Below are 17,084 nucleotides of genomic sequence, written 5' to 3' on the forward strand. Positions count from 1 at the left end.
AACTAAAACAACCTGGAACCTGGCGTAACTTCGTGTCCTCATTTTATGTGAATACCAGTGCGTGTGCGTACGTGTGCACAATCCATTTTTAAACTTGATCTCACAGCCGAGGTCTCGCTCACGTCTGCCCGTGTTCCTTGAACGCACCACAGCGCAAAATCTTCAGAATCAGACGCTTTTTCTGCACCGCTTCAGTCGTCGGTCCACATCTGGAGGCAGACATGGTCACTGGCAAAAAATGAAGTAACACCCCTACGCCAAGCGAAAAGGATGACAAGCAAACAAGTGCACACAATGTCACTAACGTCCAGTTGTGGCTGTTTTTTTTAACACGCAAGAACAAATAGCAGCTGCTCCAGTCACAAATGTAAAGATTTTGGCTTTAAATGCAATGAGAAGAGGGAGGGTCGGCTTAATTTGACATGGAAATAGGCAAAATCTGTGTCCCAGAGCAGCTAGGTTGAGGAGATTCAATGCTGCAGAAACACGTCAGTGCCTGAGGATTCTCTCTTGGCCACTCAGTGTCCCCCAAATTTACAGGCACAATAGTGTCCGAGGGTCAAATTACCGCATGGAGAATTCCCTCCCCGTGACCGCTCTCATGTTGATCATTCCTCTGCTCGGTGCTGCTTATCTGGAAAGCTGGCTCTGTCGTTTTTTTGTTTTTTTTGTTGTTCTTTTAATTTTAAAGGATCAGCTGGGTCAACGCGCATTTCATCACTCTTACATAATACGAGATGGAACAAACATGACTTTTTTTTCTTTTTTTTTTTTCTTTTCATGGAGCCTCACACGGCTGTCACATCATTTCCTCTGCAAAAGAAGAGAAATATCCAGCGAGACGTACCGAGCGGAGACATCCACAGTGCGATTTCCATCGAAGCCCGCTCGGTTCGGAAAGCCTCCGGGCGCGCTGAGCCTCTTGTCTGTGTTGAGAGTAGTTTTTTTTAAGCTTGTGCTGGTGTAAAAGTTCAGGCGAGGAGAGACCTGCTGAAGGGAGAATACACTCATGTACCCAGCTCGCTGGAAGAACTCAGCCCCACTCCGCGGCTGCCTTGACCTCGCTGGTAGAGAGATGCAGCATGTGTAAATGTACAGTTCTCACACTCGATTTCTCATAACTCTTAATGCACACACACTGAATTCAGCAGAGTTTAAATGGAGTTCTTGGAGAGCTAAAGACGATTGCGTCAAACGTGGTTAATTGGAGATGATTAATAGTAAGAATGCCATCGATACGGATGCCCAACATTTATTTGAGCGTACTGTATCCCTGTATGAGTGTGAAGTCATCGCTGAAGGTGAATCTGGGGAAAAAAAAAAAAAAAAGTAACTGTTGACTGTAGCCTGCAGGGGGTGTGAACGGAGGTGTCAATTTAAAAGATACAGAATAAACACTGCGCTTTGACAAGTCTGACAGATACTGGTTTTAATAATGCATATATGTGTCTATGGCCAGCGGCTGAATGGTCAACTGTTGTCTGTTTGTGGACCTGAAACTCGCCTCTCACATTCGCAGAAGACACACACACACACACACACACACGCACACACACACACGCTTCTGTTGTCCCTGTACTGTTAGATACATCTCATTAATTTCCTTTTGTGACTTCTCCTTCACGAGGTCAGGCGATAAATAAGTGTATATGTGTGTGTCTGGTGTGTGTGTGTGTGTGTTTTCGTTCTGCTGACCTGAAGGGTTAATTCTGAAGGATTGCAGGAGCGCTGTCATTAGTTCCGGTGGTGTAAACATAAGGACGTATCAGGGCCGGCCATGTGAATAAATATATATATAATATATTGTATAATGCTGCAGCGGTATGCGAACGCACACTCATACTGTTGCATCTGCCAGAGAGAAGCAGATGTGTACAGCAAACAATATTACAATATTCCCCTCGCATGTCTTATTTCTCCCTTTCTGCCTCATCTTCATAATTATGAGTTCTTTCTTTTTTCTTTCTTTCTTGCTTCCCTTCTTTCTGTCTGTCTTTCATTCCTTCTGTCTTTACTTCCTTCTTTCAATCTGTCTTTCCTTCTGTCTTCCTGTATGTCTTTCTTTCTTTTTGTCTTTCCTTTCTTCCTTTTTTTCCTTCCTTCCTTCCTCCCACCTAGACAGTTACCCTGTGACAAATAAAATATGGAGTGGAGAAAAGCAAATGAACCCTGAACTTGCCAGCTGGCAATGTGACACAGCAGACATGAAAGATGACATGCACGCGCACACACACACACACACACACACACACCGGCCTCACTAATGTACGTGCACCGATTATGAATGTGAAGGTTCTGAGTTTTAAACCATAACTTGCTTCTAAACGTCATCTTACAGACACACCCACTTGTCTTTATCAGCCTAGGTGACAAAATGAGTTCATCCTGAAGTCGACATGATTTCATGGTCGTGTGCAGACTTCACCAGGTTCCTGAAGAGTCTTTATATGCGCATGAACCAAAACCTTAAATAATTCAAGTTTCTCAGAGGCTCAAATTATAAAATAATAGGTTGGTACAAGAACACAACCAGAATTAGTTCTTACTGATACAGTTAATTAGCTCCATTGTGTTTTCTCCTGCCCTTTTTTCTTTACTGTGAACAGAGCAATTGTTGAGCATCGCACTGTTTTTTTAGTGAGATAAAAACAGATATTGATTCTGAAAATATGAATAATGCACAAAGATTGAGTCGGCTTTTCACATATTTAGCCGAGCTGAGCAGCTATTTGGAGAAAGCCTGGGGGACGAGAGAAAAACGTCTTTATCATTGTAGGTAAACAGAAGCAGTTCTTTCCAGTATACAGTTTATTTAAAATGTGTTATTTGTGGATATTATTTAAAATTTATATGGAAGTAAAAATATGTGTTATTGTAATAATAATCACAAAATGAAGCGTCTTCATTAAAACTTTTTTTTTTTTTTTTCTGTTTAATCCAAACCATGAGCCTTTTTAAAATCCTACCCAAGCAACTTTAGTGCAAAAACCCAACAAAAATGTGCAACATACCGCATTTACATCACAAACTTAACTCATGTACAACAGCCTATGGTATGTACTGGTACCAAAGCTGCTCAGCCTTTCCACTCAACTGACTAACTGACTTAAAGTGAACCGGAAAACGATCAGAAAGTTCAACCATTGCATCATTTTGCATGTGACAAAACCCCAAAACAAACCACAAGTGCAGAGTTGGTGCACCCACTGCAGAGCCTGCCACTGTGCTGACAGTCCACATGCTGCTTCATTACACAACATGTTCACTTAAATCTTATTTCAGAGTACAGATTCATGGTCAGATACATGGTCGGGTACAGACGTGAATCAGACTCACCATCTGAGCTGAGGCTGGGATTTAAGAGCCTACCCCACTTTTGTTTTGGATATAAACGTGTTATCTGGCGGTAATCTGGCTGTCTGAGTGCATAATGTGAGCACAGACACCGAGCGGAGAAGGAGATAAGGAAGGTGACAAGTTGGGGTCTTGTGTTCCAGACATTTAAGGACAACCTTTCATGAAGGTAAAGAAGGGGAAGGCAAATAGACAAAATGAGCCCTTCTGTGCCCCTTTATATCATCCTTTATGTCTTTTGTTATAATTTCTGTGAGCCATTCTCTCATCTCTGCCATTAAAAGCTGTGATAACAACTTAAAAAGAGACCCTTTTAACTAAACATACCGAGTTCTCTGGAGTAAAACCAAAAACGTTGTTGACTGAATCTGCTATAAAACAACAGAAAAGCAGTCACACACTGAGGAGTTCCAAACCGTTTCTTTATCTTAATTTATTTCTGCATCACTCTTGAATTATTTAGATAAAAAAAAGGGGGCATCTGGAAGAAATTGCTTTCGTATGGATGAGGGGGGAGATGGGATTGGAGGGGGGGGGCGGTGAAGAGTGAGAAAGCCGGGAAGAGAAATGTGGTCTTGATGGTGGAGGAGCTGAAAGGGGTCGCGGGGTCAGGATGGAGGTGGTGGGGGATGGAGGGATGAGGGTGAACCGGAGTGATGGAGGGTAAGAGTCAACAGGGCAAACAAAAAAGAAAAAAAAAAAGCTGTGTGGAAGTGCAATATTCAGCTGTGGAGCTGTGGGCCTGCGTGTGGAAAGAGAGCTTTGGGTTAAGACATGTGACTCCGGGAGGTCACAGACGGCGTCCAGGCTTTGAGGTGAGAGCCTTTGCCGAAGGGGGGGAGGGGTTATGCAGTCGGCGGGGCAGCGGTGGCTGAGCTGACAGAGGCTGCGGGTGCTGTCGAGCGTGGAGAAACAGGGCAGGTTTGGTGTGGTTGTAAGGGGCTCCGGGAGGAGAGGGATAAAGAGTGGGCCAAGCTAGCAGAGAGAGAAAGAGAGAGAGAGAGAGGGGGCGTGGAGGGATAACTGCCTGGGGGAGACGACAGACGGGGGGAAAGGCACCGGGAGTGAGACGGAAGCATCAGGAGGAGATTTCGCAGAAATCCCTCTGTCCTTTGGTGCGGCAGGTGCACAAGAAGGGACGGAGACGGAAGCGCTCTCGCCCTGACGTGTTTGTTTGCGCTCAACCCTCCGTTGTATTTTCCACATGTGGGGGCTTGTTTGTGCTCGGGCATTTTCATAAGTGCCTACATGTGCCGCTGCATATTATATTTGCACCTGCATATGGGAGCGTGCACAAGTGCAGGTGCTGGTGGAGGAGAGAGACGTCTTCGGGGCGTACCGCCTCTCCTCCCGCTGCGCCTTGGGCTTCGGCAAAAGCCTCGCACGGGCCTTAACTGGACAGGTGTCAGCCTACACTCAGCAATTCCTAAAGAGCGCAGATAGATCCATAACAGCCATCTCACCATCTGCTGACCAGACTCAATACACCTCAATTATTCATAGCCGTGACAGACAGACAGACAGACAGACAGACAGTGGCTCAACGGCCAGAAGGGAGCACAGTAAAGTGAAATGAAAGAGCGAAAGGTAGAGAGGAAGGACGGGAGGGGAGAGTGATTGAATGTAGATGAAAAGAGTCGGAGACGGAAAGAAAAAAGACAGAAGATGAGCTTGAAGGAAAGAAAGAGGGATGAGGGAGGGATGGAGGTGAACTCTGAACCGAAGCTGAAATAGAATGAGAGGAGGGAAAGAATAAAAAAAACCGAGTGAGTCATGTTTCTGCGCTTCAGCAGCCAGGTGAGAAGAGCGCCTTCATTACATGTACGCGCACACACACACACACACACACACACACACACACACACACACACACACACACACAGACAGGTGGAAGCTGCATACATGTAAGAGAATTCACACTTTCACACATACGACTTCTTAGAAACTCTTCAGAAATGAGTTGTGCTTAAAAAAAAAGAAAGAAAAGAAAAATGAATGTGTTTGTAGATTCATTCTTCTACGTGTACGTACACACACACACACACACACACACACACACACAGCTGACATTGTCATAGCAGTGGGAGACCTGTTTCATTTTACCTCCACGGTTATTGAGTGTGATTTAGGTGTGCAGCCAGACAGCGGAATTTGCTCCGAGCTCAGACACAGACATCTCTGCTCAGCGTGAAGGCCGGAATGGTAAAACAGCAAATGGCTTGGATCACAATGCAGCGATTGTGTGTGTGTTTGCCTGCGTGTGTGTGTGTGTGTCCGTGTAATTTTGTTAGTCTGCTTTCTGCGGAACCGCTCTCATATCACATTTTAGCCCTCAGCATTTGTTTATTCGCGAGGTAAGATTTCATTTACGTTCCCAATCTCATTTGTGAGGCAGACGTTGCGTATAGTCCGGACGGAGCAGAATATGTTTGTGGGCTAAATTCTGAAACTGTGCCACTGTTTCTTCACTTTTACCGTTTCTCCATGTTTCTATTTTCCACCCTTGAAATGCGGCTATCTCAATTATTGATTCCTTTCCCGTGGACCCCCCCCCCCCCCTTCGTATTTCACAAGTCAGAATTCTCTTGGATGTATTAGAAAACCAAGGACATTTTTTTTTCATCAGAGAATAAATAAAAGAACAAAGTGATAGAACCGGGGCAAGAAAAAAAAAAAAAAAAAAAGAAAACGAAAGGAGAAACGAGTGTATCTTTAATTTGGTGTGAATTCAGAGGAGTGGCTGGAGGCTGACTTATACATGTGTGGAGGTATTGTTAGTCTACCCGGGCGCCTCCTACCTGCTACATCAGCAGTCTTACAGAGCCGGCAGAAATGGCTTTACATCCTCCCATTCTTACAAACTCACAGGTTTTTTTTTTATTTTTTTATTTTTCCCCCTGCTTTTCTTCGCTCAAGCTTGTCTGTCTCAGAGCTCAGACTCCCTTTTCGCCCGAGCCCCCCCCCCCACCTCGTGTGTTCGGAGGATAGGGCTGTCAAGTGTCATGCTTTGCAGGGCTTTTCATACACCTACACACACACCCACCCACACACACCTTACACATACATGTAGACAGGCAGGGTCCCTTTTGTACCTGAAAGCCTTGATACCTTGCCACTCACCTGTCCTCTGCTGTCACGCTCTTTGTGGCTTTGCCCCTAAATGGCCTCGCCCGGAGCCATGGGGTGGGGGGAGGGGGACCCAGGAGACCCAGGGGACCCCGGGAGTCTGCAGGGTGACAGCTGTCACTCTTACGCTCCCCTTTTTTGGCATTTCTCTCACTCCCCCCGTTATCGCTTGTTAGGGTCGTAGTGTTGTCCCTGTTCATTACCTCTCGTCCGCTCTGAATTATTTAAGTTCATACTCTTTTAAATTCTGTTCTTCCGTAGATTTTTCTCTCTCTCTCTCTCTCTCTCTCTCCCTCTTGCTGTTTTTTCTGCTTTCAGAATTTCTCTCCTCGCGGCACACCTGCCGGTACATCTCACGTCTCCAGTTTTAACATACCGCCACGGTGAATCATTTAGCCTTTCCTTCTTAACATCCTCCACAATGGATCCATAAGGTTGGAGAGGGTCTCGGATTTTCTACACAACACACCGCCCGAGCCTTTAACACGGGGTGATTCAGGGTAATGTTGCTACTGGTTACTGAACCGCTTCCGAGGCGATGTCAGCTGCACGGTTTCTCTAAAAGGTACCTGAGTGGGTGTCGCCATGTGCACCGCAAGATAAAAGCCTTCAAGGAACAGCTCTCTCTCTGTCTCTTTCAGCACAATTACATTAACCTTGTTTTTGTAATTTTAAATACCTTGTTGACTTCATGGAGGTTTTTCCAAACCCCTCGTTGATTTATTTTCCTTCCTTAAATGGTAATTCTGAAAAGACCGGGAGTCAAGAAAACAAATCATATTCCTCACAGACCTGCTCAAACTTAAGTTTAAAGGGACAACATGGAAGAACTAATTACCAACAGGATGTAAAGAAGTAGCAGGTCTGACTTGATGTGTGTGTATTGCCCCAGCCCACACTGTTTGACAGCTCCTGTTCTAGTGGTGTAAATACAAACACTCCCCTGGTCCCTGCACTTCCAGTCCAAACTGCCAGCTGCACAGCTAACTGAGCTAACTAGCTAACAGCAGCAGTATGAAGTAATAGCAGTATGCGGGTTACACTGGTTCTAAAGCTTTTACCCTATTTGTTTTGAGTATATTTTGACTGGTGCAAATTCTTACATACCGTTTGTTTCATTCATACACCACATTCAAGCGCAGCTATGCTATACAAAGCCCACAAACAGTGGATATGAGTATAAAAAGATCAAAGATCAACACAAGAAATACACAAAGCATAGGAAAAAAAACACAAACACGTTGAACATGCAGCCTCAAATGCTAGTAAGTAAAACAATGTGTTGAGCCAAGACTTGAATAAATCGGCTGTGTGGGTGGATCTGATTGACAAGGGCAAATTACCACAATCCCTTTTGTTTTCAGCCTTTAAAATAAATAATTGGATAGTTCTGGCATTTATAGCCACAGTTTAAACAAAATAGGACCTAAATGCAGACACGCAAAGGCAAAAACCAAGCTTTAATGTCCGATGTGAAATCTGAAAATCAGAAATCCAGAGAGGAAGTAAGGAGAAGAAGAAGAAGAAGAAGAAGAATGCAAAACTGAGGACAAATCATTAAATCTTGAAGAGCACAGGGACACGGAGACCAGGAACAGGCACAGGAGCACAAGAGCACAGGACGGGCACGGAACAGACAAATCAAAAAACAACACAGGCTTAAGTACAAACTGAACTAGTGAGGGGATGAGGTGCAGGTGGAGAGACACTGGGAACAGGACAGTGCTGATGAGGCTGATGGAAGACAGGTGTGGGGACGAGCACAGGAACACTAGAGGGAAACAGAACACAAGGAACACAGGTGAGTACAAGACAAACAAGGAAATCAACAAACCAAAAAACCCAAACCATGACATACAATGTAGCTCATAATCCCCATTTTGTTTCCAAAAAATAATAAATGTGCAGTATAATAAATATATTCCTAAAATCACCGAAACTGCAGTTCAGCAATCATCTCGAGAAGAAGAAATCTAGCACATTTATTTTTTCTGTTTCCCCACCCACAACATCAAGCAACCTCGCGTAAAAAAACAGCTCCTCCACCCACGATCTCTGTGATTTATGTTTGTCTTAATAATAATCCGATTTATTTAAATCGTCTGTAGGAATGATGAGGCGAAAAAAAAGGCCTGCAGTTAAAATTAAAATTTTCATTCTTCTCAGGTGAAAAAAAGAAATGTGAGTGTGTGCTCATTTCAAGCCTGTTGTCTTCAGTGTGAACGGTAGAAAAGCTGCATTTAGCAACTCCCACAATATCAAGGTGGTTCGTGTTTACTAGCGACTCAATCTAAAAACATCTTCAGGCCAGTAGGTCGGCTGCCGGCTTCAAAGCAACCGGCATAATTGAAAAATGTGAGTATTGGTAATGATATTACAAAAGTTGGATTGGGGGGAGCTGGGCGCCTGGGTGGGCTGTTGTGCTCGATGCCACATCATCTGCATCGCTTACAGGATCTAAGAAGAAAGGCATACAAAAGACATTTGGGAGCCTGTAATGAGACCAAATTGGGAGTAATTTCTCACAAGCACACATTCAGATAGTGTTTGGTGTGACGGCCACCATTAGTGGCAAAACAAAACGAAAAAAAAGTCTATTATAGGCAGCAACATCGATCTCGGTTGCCTAACACGACGGTTCGATAAGCGCATCGATCGGGGTGCGAGGGCGTGGCCGGGGAGCAGCCCCTCAATGAGTCTCACGCGGACGGAGTTTTATCTGGGCTCAGTCAAACTGTGCGACTGTAATTATAGAGTGGCTGGGATCTGGCAGGACTTGGGAGTGTTTCAGACATCACCATTTCCTCCCCATCCATCACATTCAGCCAGGCGGAACTAGGCCACAGATGCCCCGCAAAATAATCATTCCCATGCAACTGGCCTGACAGCAGCCCTCATTCAATAACACAGCTGATCAGAAATGATAATAGCAATCATGCCACTGCATATTTTAGAGGCTGCAGTGTGTGTGTGTGTGTGTGAGGTGGGAGATGAGGCGTAGCTTTTCAGAATATGTGAATTTACAAGAGGCTGTGAGCATGTGTCTCGGAGCTTGTGAGGGGGCTGTGAGTAAATCCAGCTGCGGTTGTTGGTGAACGCAAAAAAAAAAAACAAAAAAAAAAAAACCCAACTGTTGCTTCGTATGACATGTCCACTCCATCGACTTCAAGGAACGGACCCAAAGGTTGGAATGCAAATGTCCTCATTAAGTCAGAGGGATTTCGAAACAGCCTTTGGAAAGAAAAAAAAAAAAAAGCTATCTGGCTTGTGATTACCGTCGGCGGCGAGCTTTGCAAAATGAGGAGAGCATCTTTCAGCAAGGGCAGAAAGAGTTCAATCCCTATCTCTGCTTTTTCATGTCCACCTATAATCCACTGTCCTTCTGAGACCTTGGCCTTTTTTTCGAATCTCTCAATGTGAATTTCACCCGCATGTGTGCTATTTCTCTGTCTTTTCTTCTCTCTCTCTTTTTTTTGTTATCAGAAGCCAGCTCTTTAAATGCTGATTTATTCCTTCCTAATTATTAAAATAATGGATTCTGTAAAGGTATACTTTCCCAGCCTCAGTACAATGTTGCGGTGTCATGAATAACAAATAGGCTTATTATTGAAATGTCCATCCTAGGCCTGTAGTATGAAAACCAATCTCCTGCTCTCCTCCGCCTACATGTTTTAGACCTGCAGTGATAGATGAGCAGACAACTCTTGGGTAGAGAGCGCGCAGAAAATGTGCCAGCCATTCCTCTTGGGGCTTTACAGATGTAAGCACAACACCCTCACCATACTGTTGGCTGAAAAACACTATATAAACACGCTCTCGTCGCAGGGTCCTTTGGGGAACGCGAAAAAATCAAGTAACCTTCGGGTGCTGACGGCGTTCCTTTTGAAGGGTAAGCTAGAACTCGAGTGCCTTAACTGAAAAGGGAACAGAAAGTTCAGGTGGAAGCTGCATCACCAGATGCTCCAGTCGGGGTGCAGAGTCGAAGGGGAACACCGCGGCAGCGGAGCGGCACCGTTTGGCCAGCGCTGTCTGCTGTTTAATACATCTGTTGCCTTGGGTCCTGCTGGAAAACCCCATCGTCAGACTGAATAATGGGAGTTTTGACGGCCGCTCAAGAAACACTTGCCAGACGCTCATCTACCATTTGCGATGGCATTTTGTAGACCTTTCTCAGACGAGGAGTGTGGAAATGCCGCTTATCATCCATCTGTGTTCAATATGTCTGAGCATGTAGCTGTATTAAGTGGTGCTGATGGATTTGAAAAGCATTTTGCGAGTGTGACTCCACTGAGAATCAAGACGGCAGACTTGAGGTCAAAGATCGGCCCAGTGGATGCTCCTCTATTCAATTTAGTCTCCTGTGAATCGACTGAAGTTGAATAATGAGCCAAAAAGTAGTCAGGACCCGGATTCATGTGTGTGTAGTTAAGGCCGAGCCACAGCCGGACCTACTGCTGCCAAGTGTTTTGGCTGGTTTGTGTGATCGCGGGTAGAGTTACAGCGCATCGGGACAGAAGTCATATTGCTCATACTTAATTTCTGAATTTGATTTTGTGGCAAGCATTGGCACGGTTCCACAAGCTAGTCCCTGTAAAAAATGAAACTTAAGAAACCAAATCAGGAAATGGCCTAAAGGTAATGTTTGATCGCTCCAAATCATTTTGAAGAACTGGGAAGATTATAAGCTTTCTGGAGACATTTCAATTTTCTTCCCTGACCAAAAAAACAAAAAAAAGAAACAGCTCCACACAGTCGCTAATGTTTCTTTGGTGTCTGCTGCTGCACAACTCTACATAGACATGCCAAAACAGTAAAACAACCGGTCTTCAAAACAGCGATCACCTGCTGTGTGTTTTACTGGTTACTTTTTTAGATAGTTTGACAATAAAAATCCATTTGTTTTATTACACAGGTTCCCTCGATCGACATTCGCCCACTCTCTCTTCATCTCGCTCTGTTTTACAACATTCAAAATGTCTATTAAGTAACCTTGAAAATACTAGTGGTGCCCACTGCTGAGGACTGTGTGAATTATTTCAGTACACAAGCTGTAGCAGGTTTGTTCTGAAGTTTCAAAGGCCAACTCAGGAAAATTTGCTATAAAACAACACCAGTTTGGCCATTAGGGGGTACAAGCCCCAGCCCCTGTGGGTAATACTGAGCTCAGCCCAGGGATGACAGTAAGATCTAGATACCTTTTGAAGTTCTTAAAAAGGTTCCTTGGTTACTGAAAAAGTCCCCATTTTGTGCATAAAAGTTCTTGTTGAGAAAATGTGCTAAATGCCGAACCAGGGGCTACATTAAGATTTAGGCTCCTTCAGTCAAAAACTTCCTGAAAAGTTTCCTGGGTGCCCTAAAAAGTCTACACGTTCGTATTGAAAAAGTTCCTGTGGTTTAAAGGTGCCATATGACAGCTTAGTAGCAACATTGAGATACATGTTTGTTAAGCTGAAAAGCAGGTAATGTTACTAACCTGCTCCCTAAAAAAGTCCCCATATTCCTATCGGCAAAGTTCTTGTAGGAGGAGAGGGCTATGTGACGGCCCAGGGAAACATGTAATATCTAGGTTCCCGAAGGTACGTTCCAGAGAAAGGTTCTGGGTAACCACTTTCTTGCCGAAAAAGTCCCTGTGGTAGAAAAGGGGCTATGACCTTTTTGTAAAATTGTTAGTCACGCTTGTTATTTCAGCTGCAGCTTGACTGGAATCGTGCAGCATGTGTGTACGACGGCTCCTGTCATGTTCCCACCACGCCTGCTCTAAATGACTCATTAGTCCGGCCCATTTCTCCTATTATTGCCCGCAGGTGTTACATCCGTGTTCTGATAGGTTACTCTGGGCTCTGTGATTGGGGCTCTGCTTGTCCCCGGCTCGCTGCTGGATGCTGCGGCCCTCTAAGAGCAAGACTGCGGCCATCCGAGCCGCTCTGTGTTATTTTAGCCTTTGAAGGTAATGGCGATCAATGTGATGAATGGCCTTTATGAGGGCAGAGTATCGATGGCTTGATGGCAGCGGGCTGAGGCTGTGGGAAGGGGGAACATCAGCATGAATATATTACCGGTCTCCCTTTCTCCTCGATTCCTCTCCACTCCTGTGTTGTTTTTTTTTTTCTTTTTTTCTTTTATCCATCACTCTGTCTCTCTTTTCTTCCCTCCCGCCCTCTCTTCTCCAGCTCAGCTAGCTGTGACTGGTCATTAACACAAACATTAAGCGCTCCGTGAATCCATAGCTCCTCCATCTCCTCGCTACTGCCCATAAAACAGAGCAGCTATAATGACACACACAATGGGCACACTTGACAATCAGGGGCAGGGGGAAGAGTGTCTCCTATATTAGTGGCAAAAGCAAAGCCATTAGAGTGGAGCCAATGGGTACATTTGGTTGGTGTTAAAAACGAGTGTTGTGCAAAGAGGCTCTCGATATTTGTCCGGTGTTTCATCAGCAAGAAAAGTTTGTGCTCAGTGAGATTGGTAATGATAAAATAGTGCAACACAGAGCTGTGTACATTAAAACTAATTGAGAGAGAGAGCTGGCTTTATTGAGTCACATAACATACTCTTCAAGAGTGATGCTGGTCAGCTTCCACCCACTGTATTCTTTTTTTTTTTTTTTTTCCACGTTCATATCCTCTACAACTCTGTGCCTCCTTTTACCTGCCTGCTACAGGCAGAACATTATCTCTTATCACCTGAACGTATGGGAGACACTCAGCGGAGGGGGGTATGAAAGAGAAGATGCACTTTCCAACGCAACGACAATCACACTCAAGCTTTCACCTTGTTCACCTTGAGCCGATATGAATGATACATGCACAGAACATTCATCTGCGCTTAGGTCCATAACCGTCAGACTAAATATAGGCTGCGCAGCATGGCACTAACAGTGTTATTTTATATACAAATCCTTGAGGAGGGAAATGGATGGAAGGACCAGGGAATTCCATTATCAGTGAGGTGACAGGTGATGATGCCTTTTTTCCCTTTTTCCTCTTCTCTCTTCTCTGCCAAGGTCAGAGAGGTGTCACGGAGTGGTGCGGCGGATAGATCTGATTTAAATGATGTAAAAGGTCTGCGGAAGAGCAAAGAAATAGAAATGGGAAAACGCAGGAAGAGAGCTGATGTGATTGTAAGGCGTGTAGATGGCGGCCTTGAATCTTAAGTGCACGTGTCACGTGCCTTTCGGCGGTGCCGGAAGAAAGGAAATTGATAGAAGATGCGAAAATAATGGATACCAACGTTAATACTCGGGGTAATCAAATGTTTTGGACCTACAGAAGCAGAGATGTGGCATGTAGCCTCGAGCTCTTCAAAACAACAGCCAGCAAATCAATATGTGGTCGGTAAACCATCAAATTATAAACAGCACGATCTCTTCGCGCACTCACACAAAACACACAGACGTGGACAGCAGATGAATACTAAGCGCCGAAAGGACAGAAGGAAACCGTGTTGCCGAGTGTGATTTCTGCTAAGTAACCGCCGCACCTGTAATAGTTTTGTTTGTCTTTGACACAATGGTGGCACCGAGTATCAGCCGAGAAGGAAATAGAAAAAAAAAAAAAAAAATTGGAGTTCATTATTATACGAGCCAATGAATTTCTGGACAGATTTCAGACGGGCATTATTGGAGACGCCCCGGGCCTCTCTCTGGCGTGAAAGATGGTGGTCATTTGGCTAGACGAGGGGCAGTGAGGACCCCCTCCTAGACCGGAGCAGACGGGTGCAGAGGAGCCTAGGGCGGGCGGTATTAATGAACAGGCAGTGCTGAAAGGGACAGGTTCCTGTAATGCTGATGAATGGTCATTACAGCGCAGAGACGAGAGAAGAGAGCAGAAGGGGGGAGGAGGGGGAGGGGAGGGGGGGGAGGAGAGTACAGCGAAGTGGGCACAGAGGGAGCAGCGGTGAGAAAAAAGGCTTTAATTTGCACCTCAGATTTCTGTAAACTCGTTTATCATGTCAGCGGTGTCACTGTCTTCTCCCCCCCCACCTCCCCTCTTTTCCCTCTCCGCTTCCCCCCGCCCAACCCCAAACCTTCTTGTTTTTCCTCCAAATACTGCCATGTACTCCTCGAGGCCGAACACTGTTATCATCCTCATAGTTTTTTTTGGGGGGGAGGGGGGGGGGCTGTATTTTCCAGTCCGGAATTGGACAGCTCACACGCAGTCCAGCATATCTTGTTGCATAAGTTTTCAAGATTTTCTGAATCACTTCCATTTGTTGGGGCCGTGCATGGAGAGTTGATGTCCTCTCCTCACCATTAGGCCTGATTGAGCAGCTGGGGCTTTAAAGGTCAGGAGAAGGAGGAAGCACCAGGAGATAAATGCACACAAGAAACACGAACTGACTGGAGGCCCACTCACTCCACTGTAGACCTCATTAACTTCTCCTCGCCTACAGCTGTTTGGATCATCGGTGGGGTGGGAATTTGGAGAAATAAATCTGCGAGCCGAGGCTGTTGCTTCAAATGGGAGTATAAAGAATGGTATCGAGACAGACAGTGGAAGTGATCTGAGAGGAGGAAAGAAAAATTCAGAAGTGTTTCAAATTACTCTTTGTGCTCCACAGATTATTCATTTCGAGTCAGTGGAGCTTTTATGTGGCTGTCGCAATGCATGCGGCCTTGTGGTTTTTTTTTTTTGGTTTTTTTTTTGTTCTGTCTGCTCTGCTACTGTATGACAAAGTTTAACCTATTCTTATGATAATAGCTTTGCAAATTGAAATAGTACATTTATATTATAAGTAGACTGTCTGTTTTTTTACCCAGTCTTACACTTTGTTTTAGCGCTGGAGGATGGACTGACTGTAGGTGTAACAGCCGAGTCTAGACCAAGACCAAGAGTGTACAGAGACCACGGCCAGGGTTCGGGGCACCCATTGGGTCAGTTGGTAGAGTCGGTGTCCCATGTTCACAGGCTTTGCCCTTGTTGCGGGGTTCAAATTCGACCTGATGCCCTTTGCTGTGTGCTGTGTGTCTAACCCCAATCCTGTTTCCAGTAATCTCTGAAGCTGTCCTATCAATAAAGGCCAGATAAGTGTCTCTTAGGGGTTAAGACCAAGGAAGGACCAGAGTGAGTCCTACACTGCATGATATGCTTGAAGTAAATGTGAAACATGCAAACCCTTGTCCAAGAAAACACCCACAGAGAATACACAACATTGAAAACTGAAATAAATTCCAGGGTCTTCTTTGTCTGAGTTCCAAGACAAGACAGAGTAAAAATGCACTTGATTCCAAGATCAGACTTTCATAAAGCCTCTATTGTTATCCAGACCAATGCTCAAGACCAATCTCGGGTACTACAGCACTACTGGCTGAACCCATTTGTATCCTTGTATAGGGTTGCGTCTGACTTACTCAGATTTCTTGACACCAATTATGATCGTCTGAAGTGGTGTTGACGGATTAACGGATTAATATCAATTAATAAACTTGTTTAGGTGGAGTGTTTTCACATGGAGGACGAGCTCTAGCATTTAAATGGCTTAATCTCCACAAAAGAACCAAGCAGGTCTATGATCCAAGTTCTCCATCAAAACTTACCATTTTCAGTGTAAGGGTTGCTAGCTAAGAGGTTTTTGTTGTTTCACGTAATGATCAGGACTTTGAACGGTCACAGACAGATCCCTCTGTACCGCTGTGCTACCTGAGAATTTCTCCCAAGGGGGATCATTAAAGAACATCTTATCTGACCTTATTCATAGTAAAAGGGCAGAATTCTTACTGAAATAGTCCGTAAATGGCAGACCTCAGCCCCAGACCCAAATACCCACAGCCTATTTTATGTGATTCAGACTGGCAGCTTTTTTTTTTTTTTTCTTCATCTGAAGCTTCAACGAAAGCTTCTATTTACTTTAGTTCATTTCCCTTCCCAGATCTCAATGATTCCAGTGAAATTACTATTACTATTACTATTATCAATACTATTTGATGCGCAGGATTAATAACCCAAAGGGGCAGTTAAAGCTCATCCAACATACTTTTTCTGGGTCACACCTGTGAGAAAAATGGCCTGCAGAGTATTTCACTCTGGAAGCAAATGCCTTTCCGTCAGACTCACCCATTCATCAGGCTGCTGGCTGCCATGTTGTAGCCCTCGACTGTCTAATTGAAATTCAATAGTGCATAATCTCGAATTTGTTACACACCGTATTTTATAATGCGTCAACTCAGTGCCCAGCCACGCTCGGCGTGGATGGCAAATAGCAGCGCATCCAAAGTAATTACTGGGTTTGTGCTTATACAGTGGCAGTACACATACTACAGCTGTTGAGCGTATTTAGAGAACAAGGCAGCAAAGAGGTGTTTTTGCTGTTGCTGCACTTAAGAAGTTGTTTGTGATTCAGAAAAAAGAAGGACATTTGTGTATCCTCGATGGATAAATAAGCCCCACAGCTCGACTGGCTGATTTTATTTATTTATTTATTTTTTTCTGTTAATCCAGGAAGTCGACTCAAATTCAGTGCCTCAGGGAGATTACTGATATGTGTACAAATTCTCTGTGGCTCAGCCAATATTAGCATTCCCTTTCAGAATAAGCAGCACAGATGTATCACCGATGATTAACTAATTAACCACACACACTCTCCTCTGTCTCTCTCCCTCTGCA

General features: G+C 44.6%; 1 protein-coding gene across 2 annotated transcripts in view; it reads left to right on the top strand.

Annotated features, from left to right (window-relative positions):
• The window catches only part of LOC119011355 (ephrin type-B receptor 1-B), a 169,944-nt gene that overhangs the window by 51,953 nt on the left and 100,907 nt on the right, over positions 1 to 17,084 (top strand). The gene's annotated exons all lie outside the window — the stretch shown is intronic.

The sequence above is a fragment of the Acanthopagrus latus genome, chromosome 21, assembly GCF_904848185.1.
Source record: "Acanthopagrus latus isolate v.2019 chromosome 21, fAcaLat1.1, whole genome shotgun sequence".
In the NCBI taxonomy this organism is placed as follows: Eukaryota; Metazoa; Chordata; class Actinopteri; order Spariformes; family Sparidae; genus Acanthopagrus; species Acanthopagrus latus.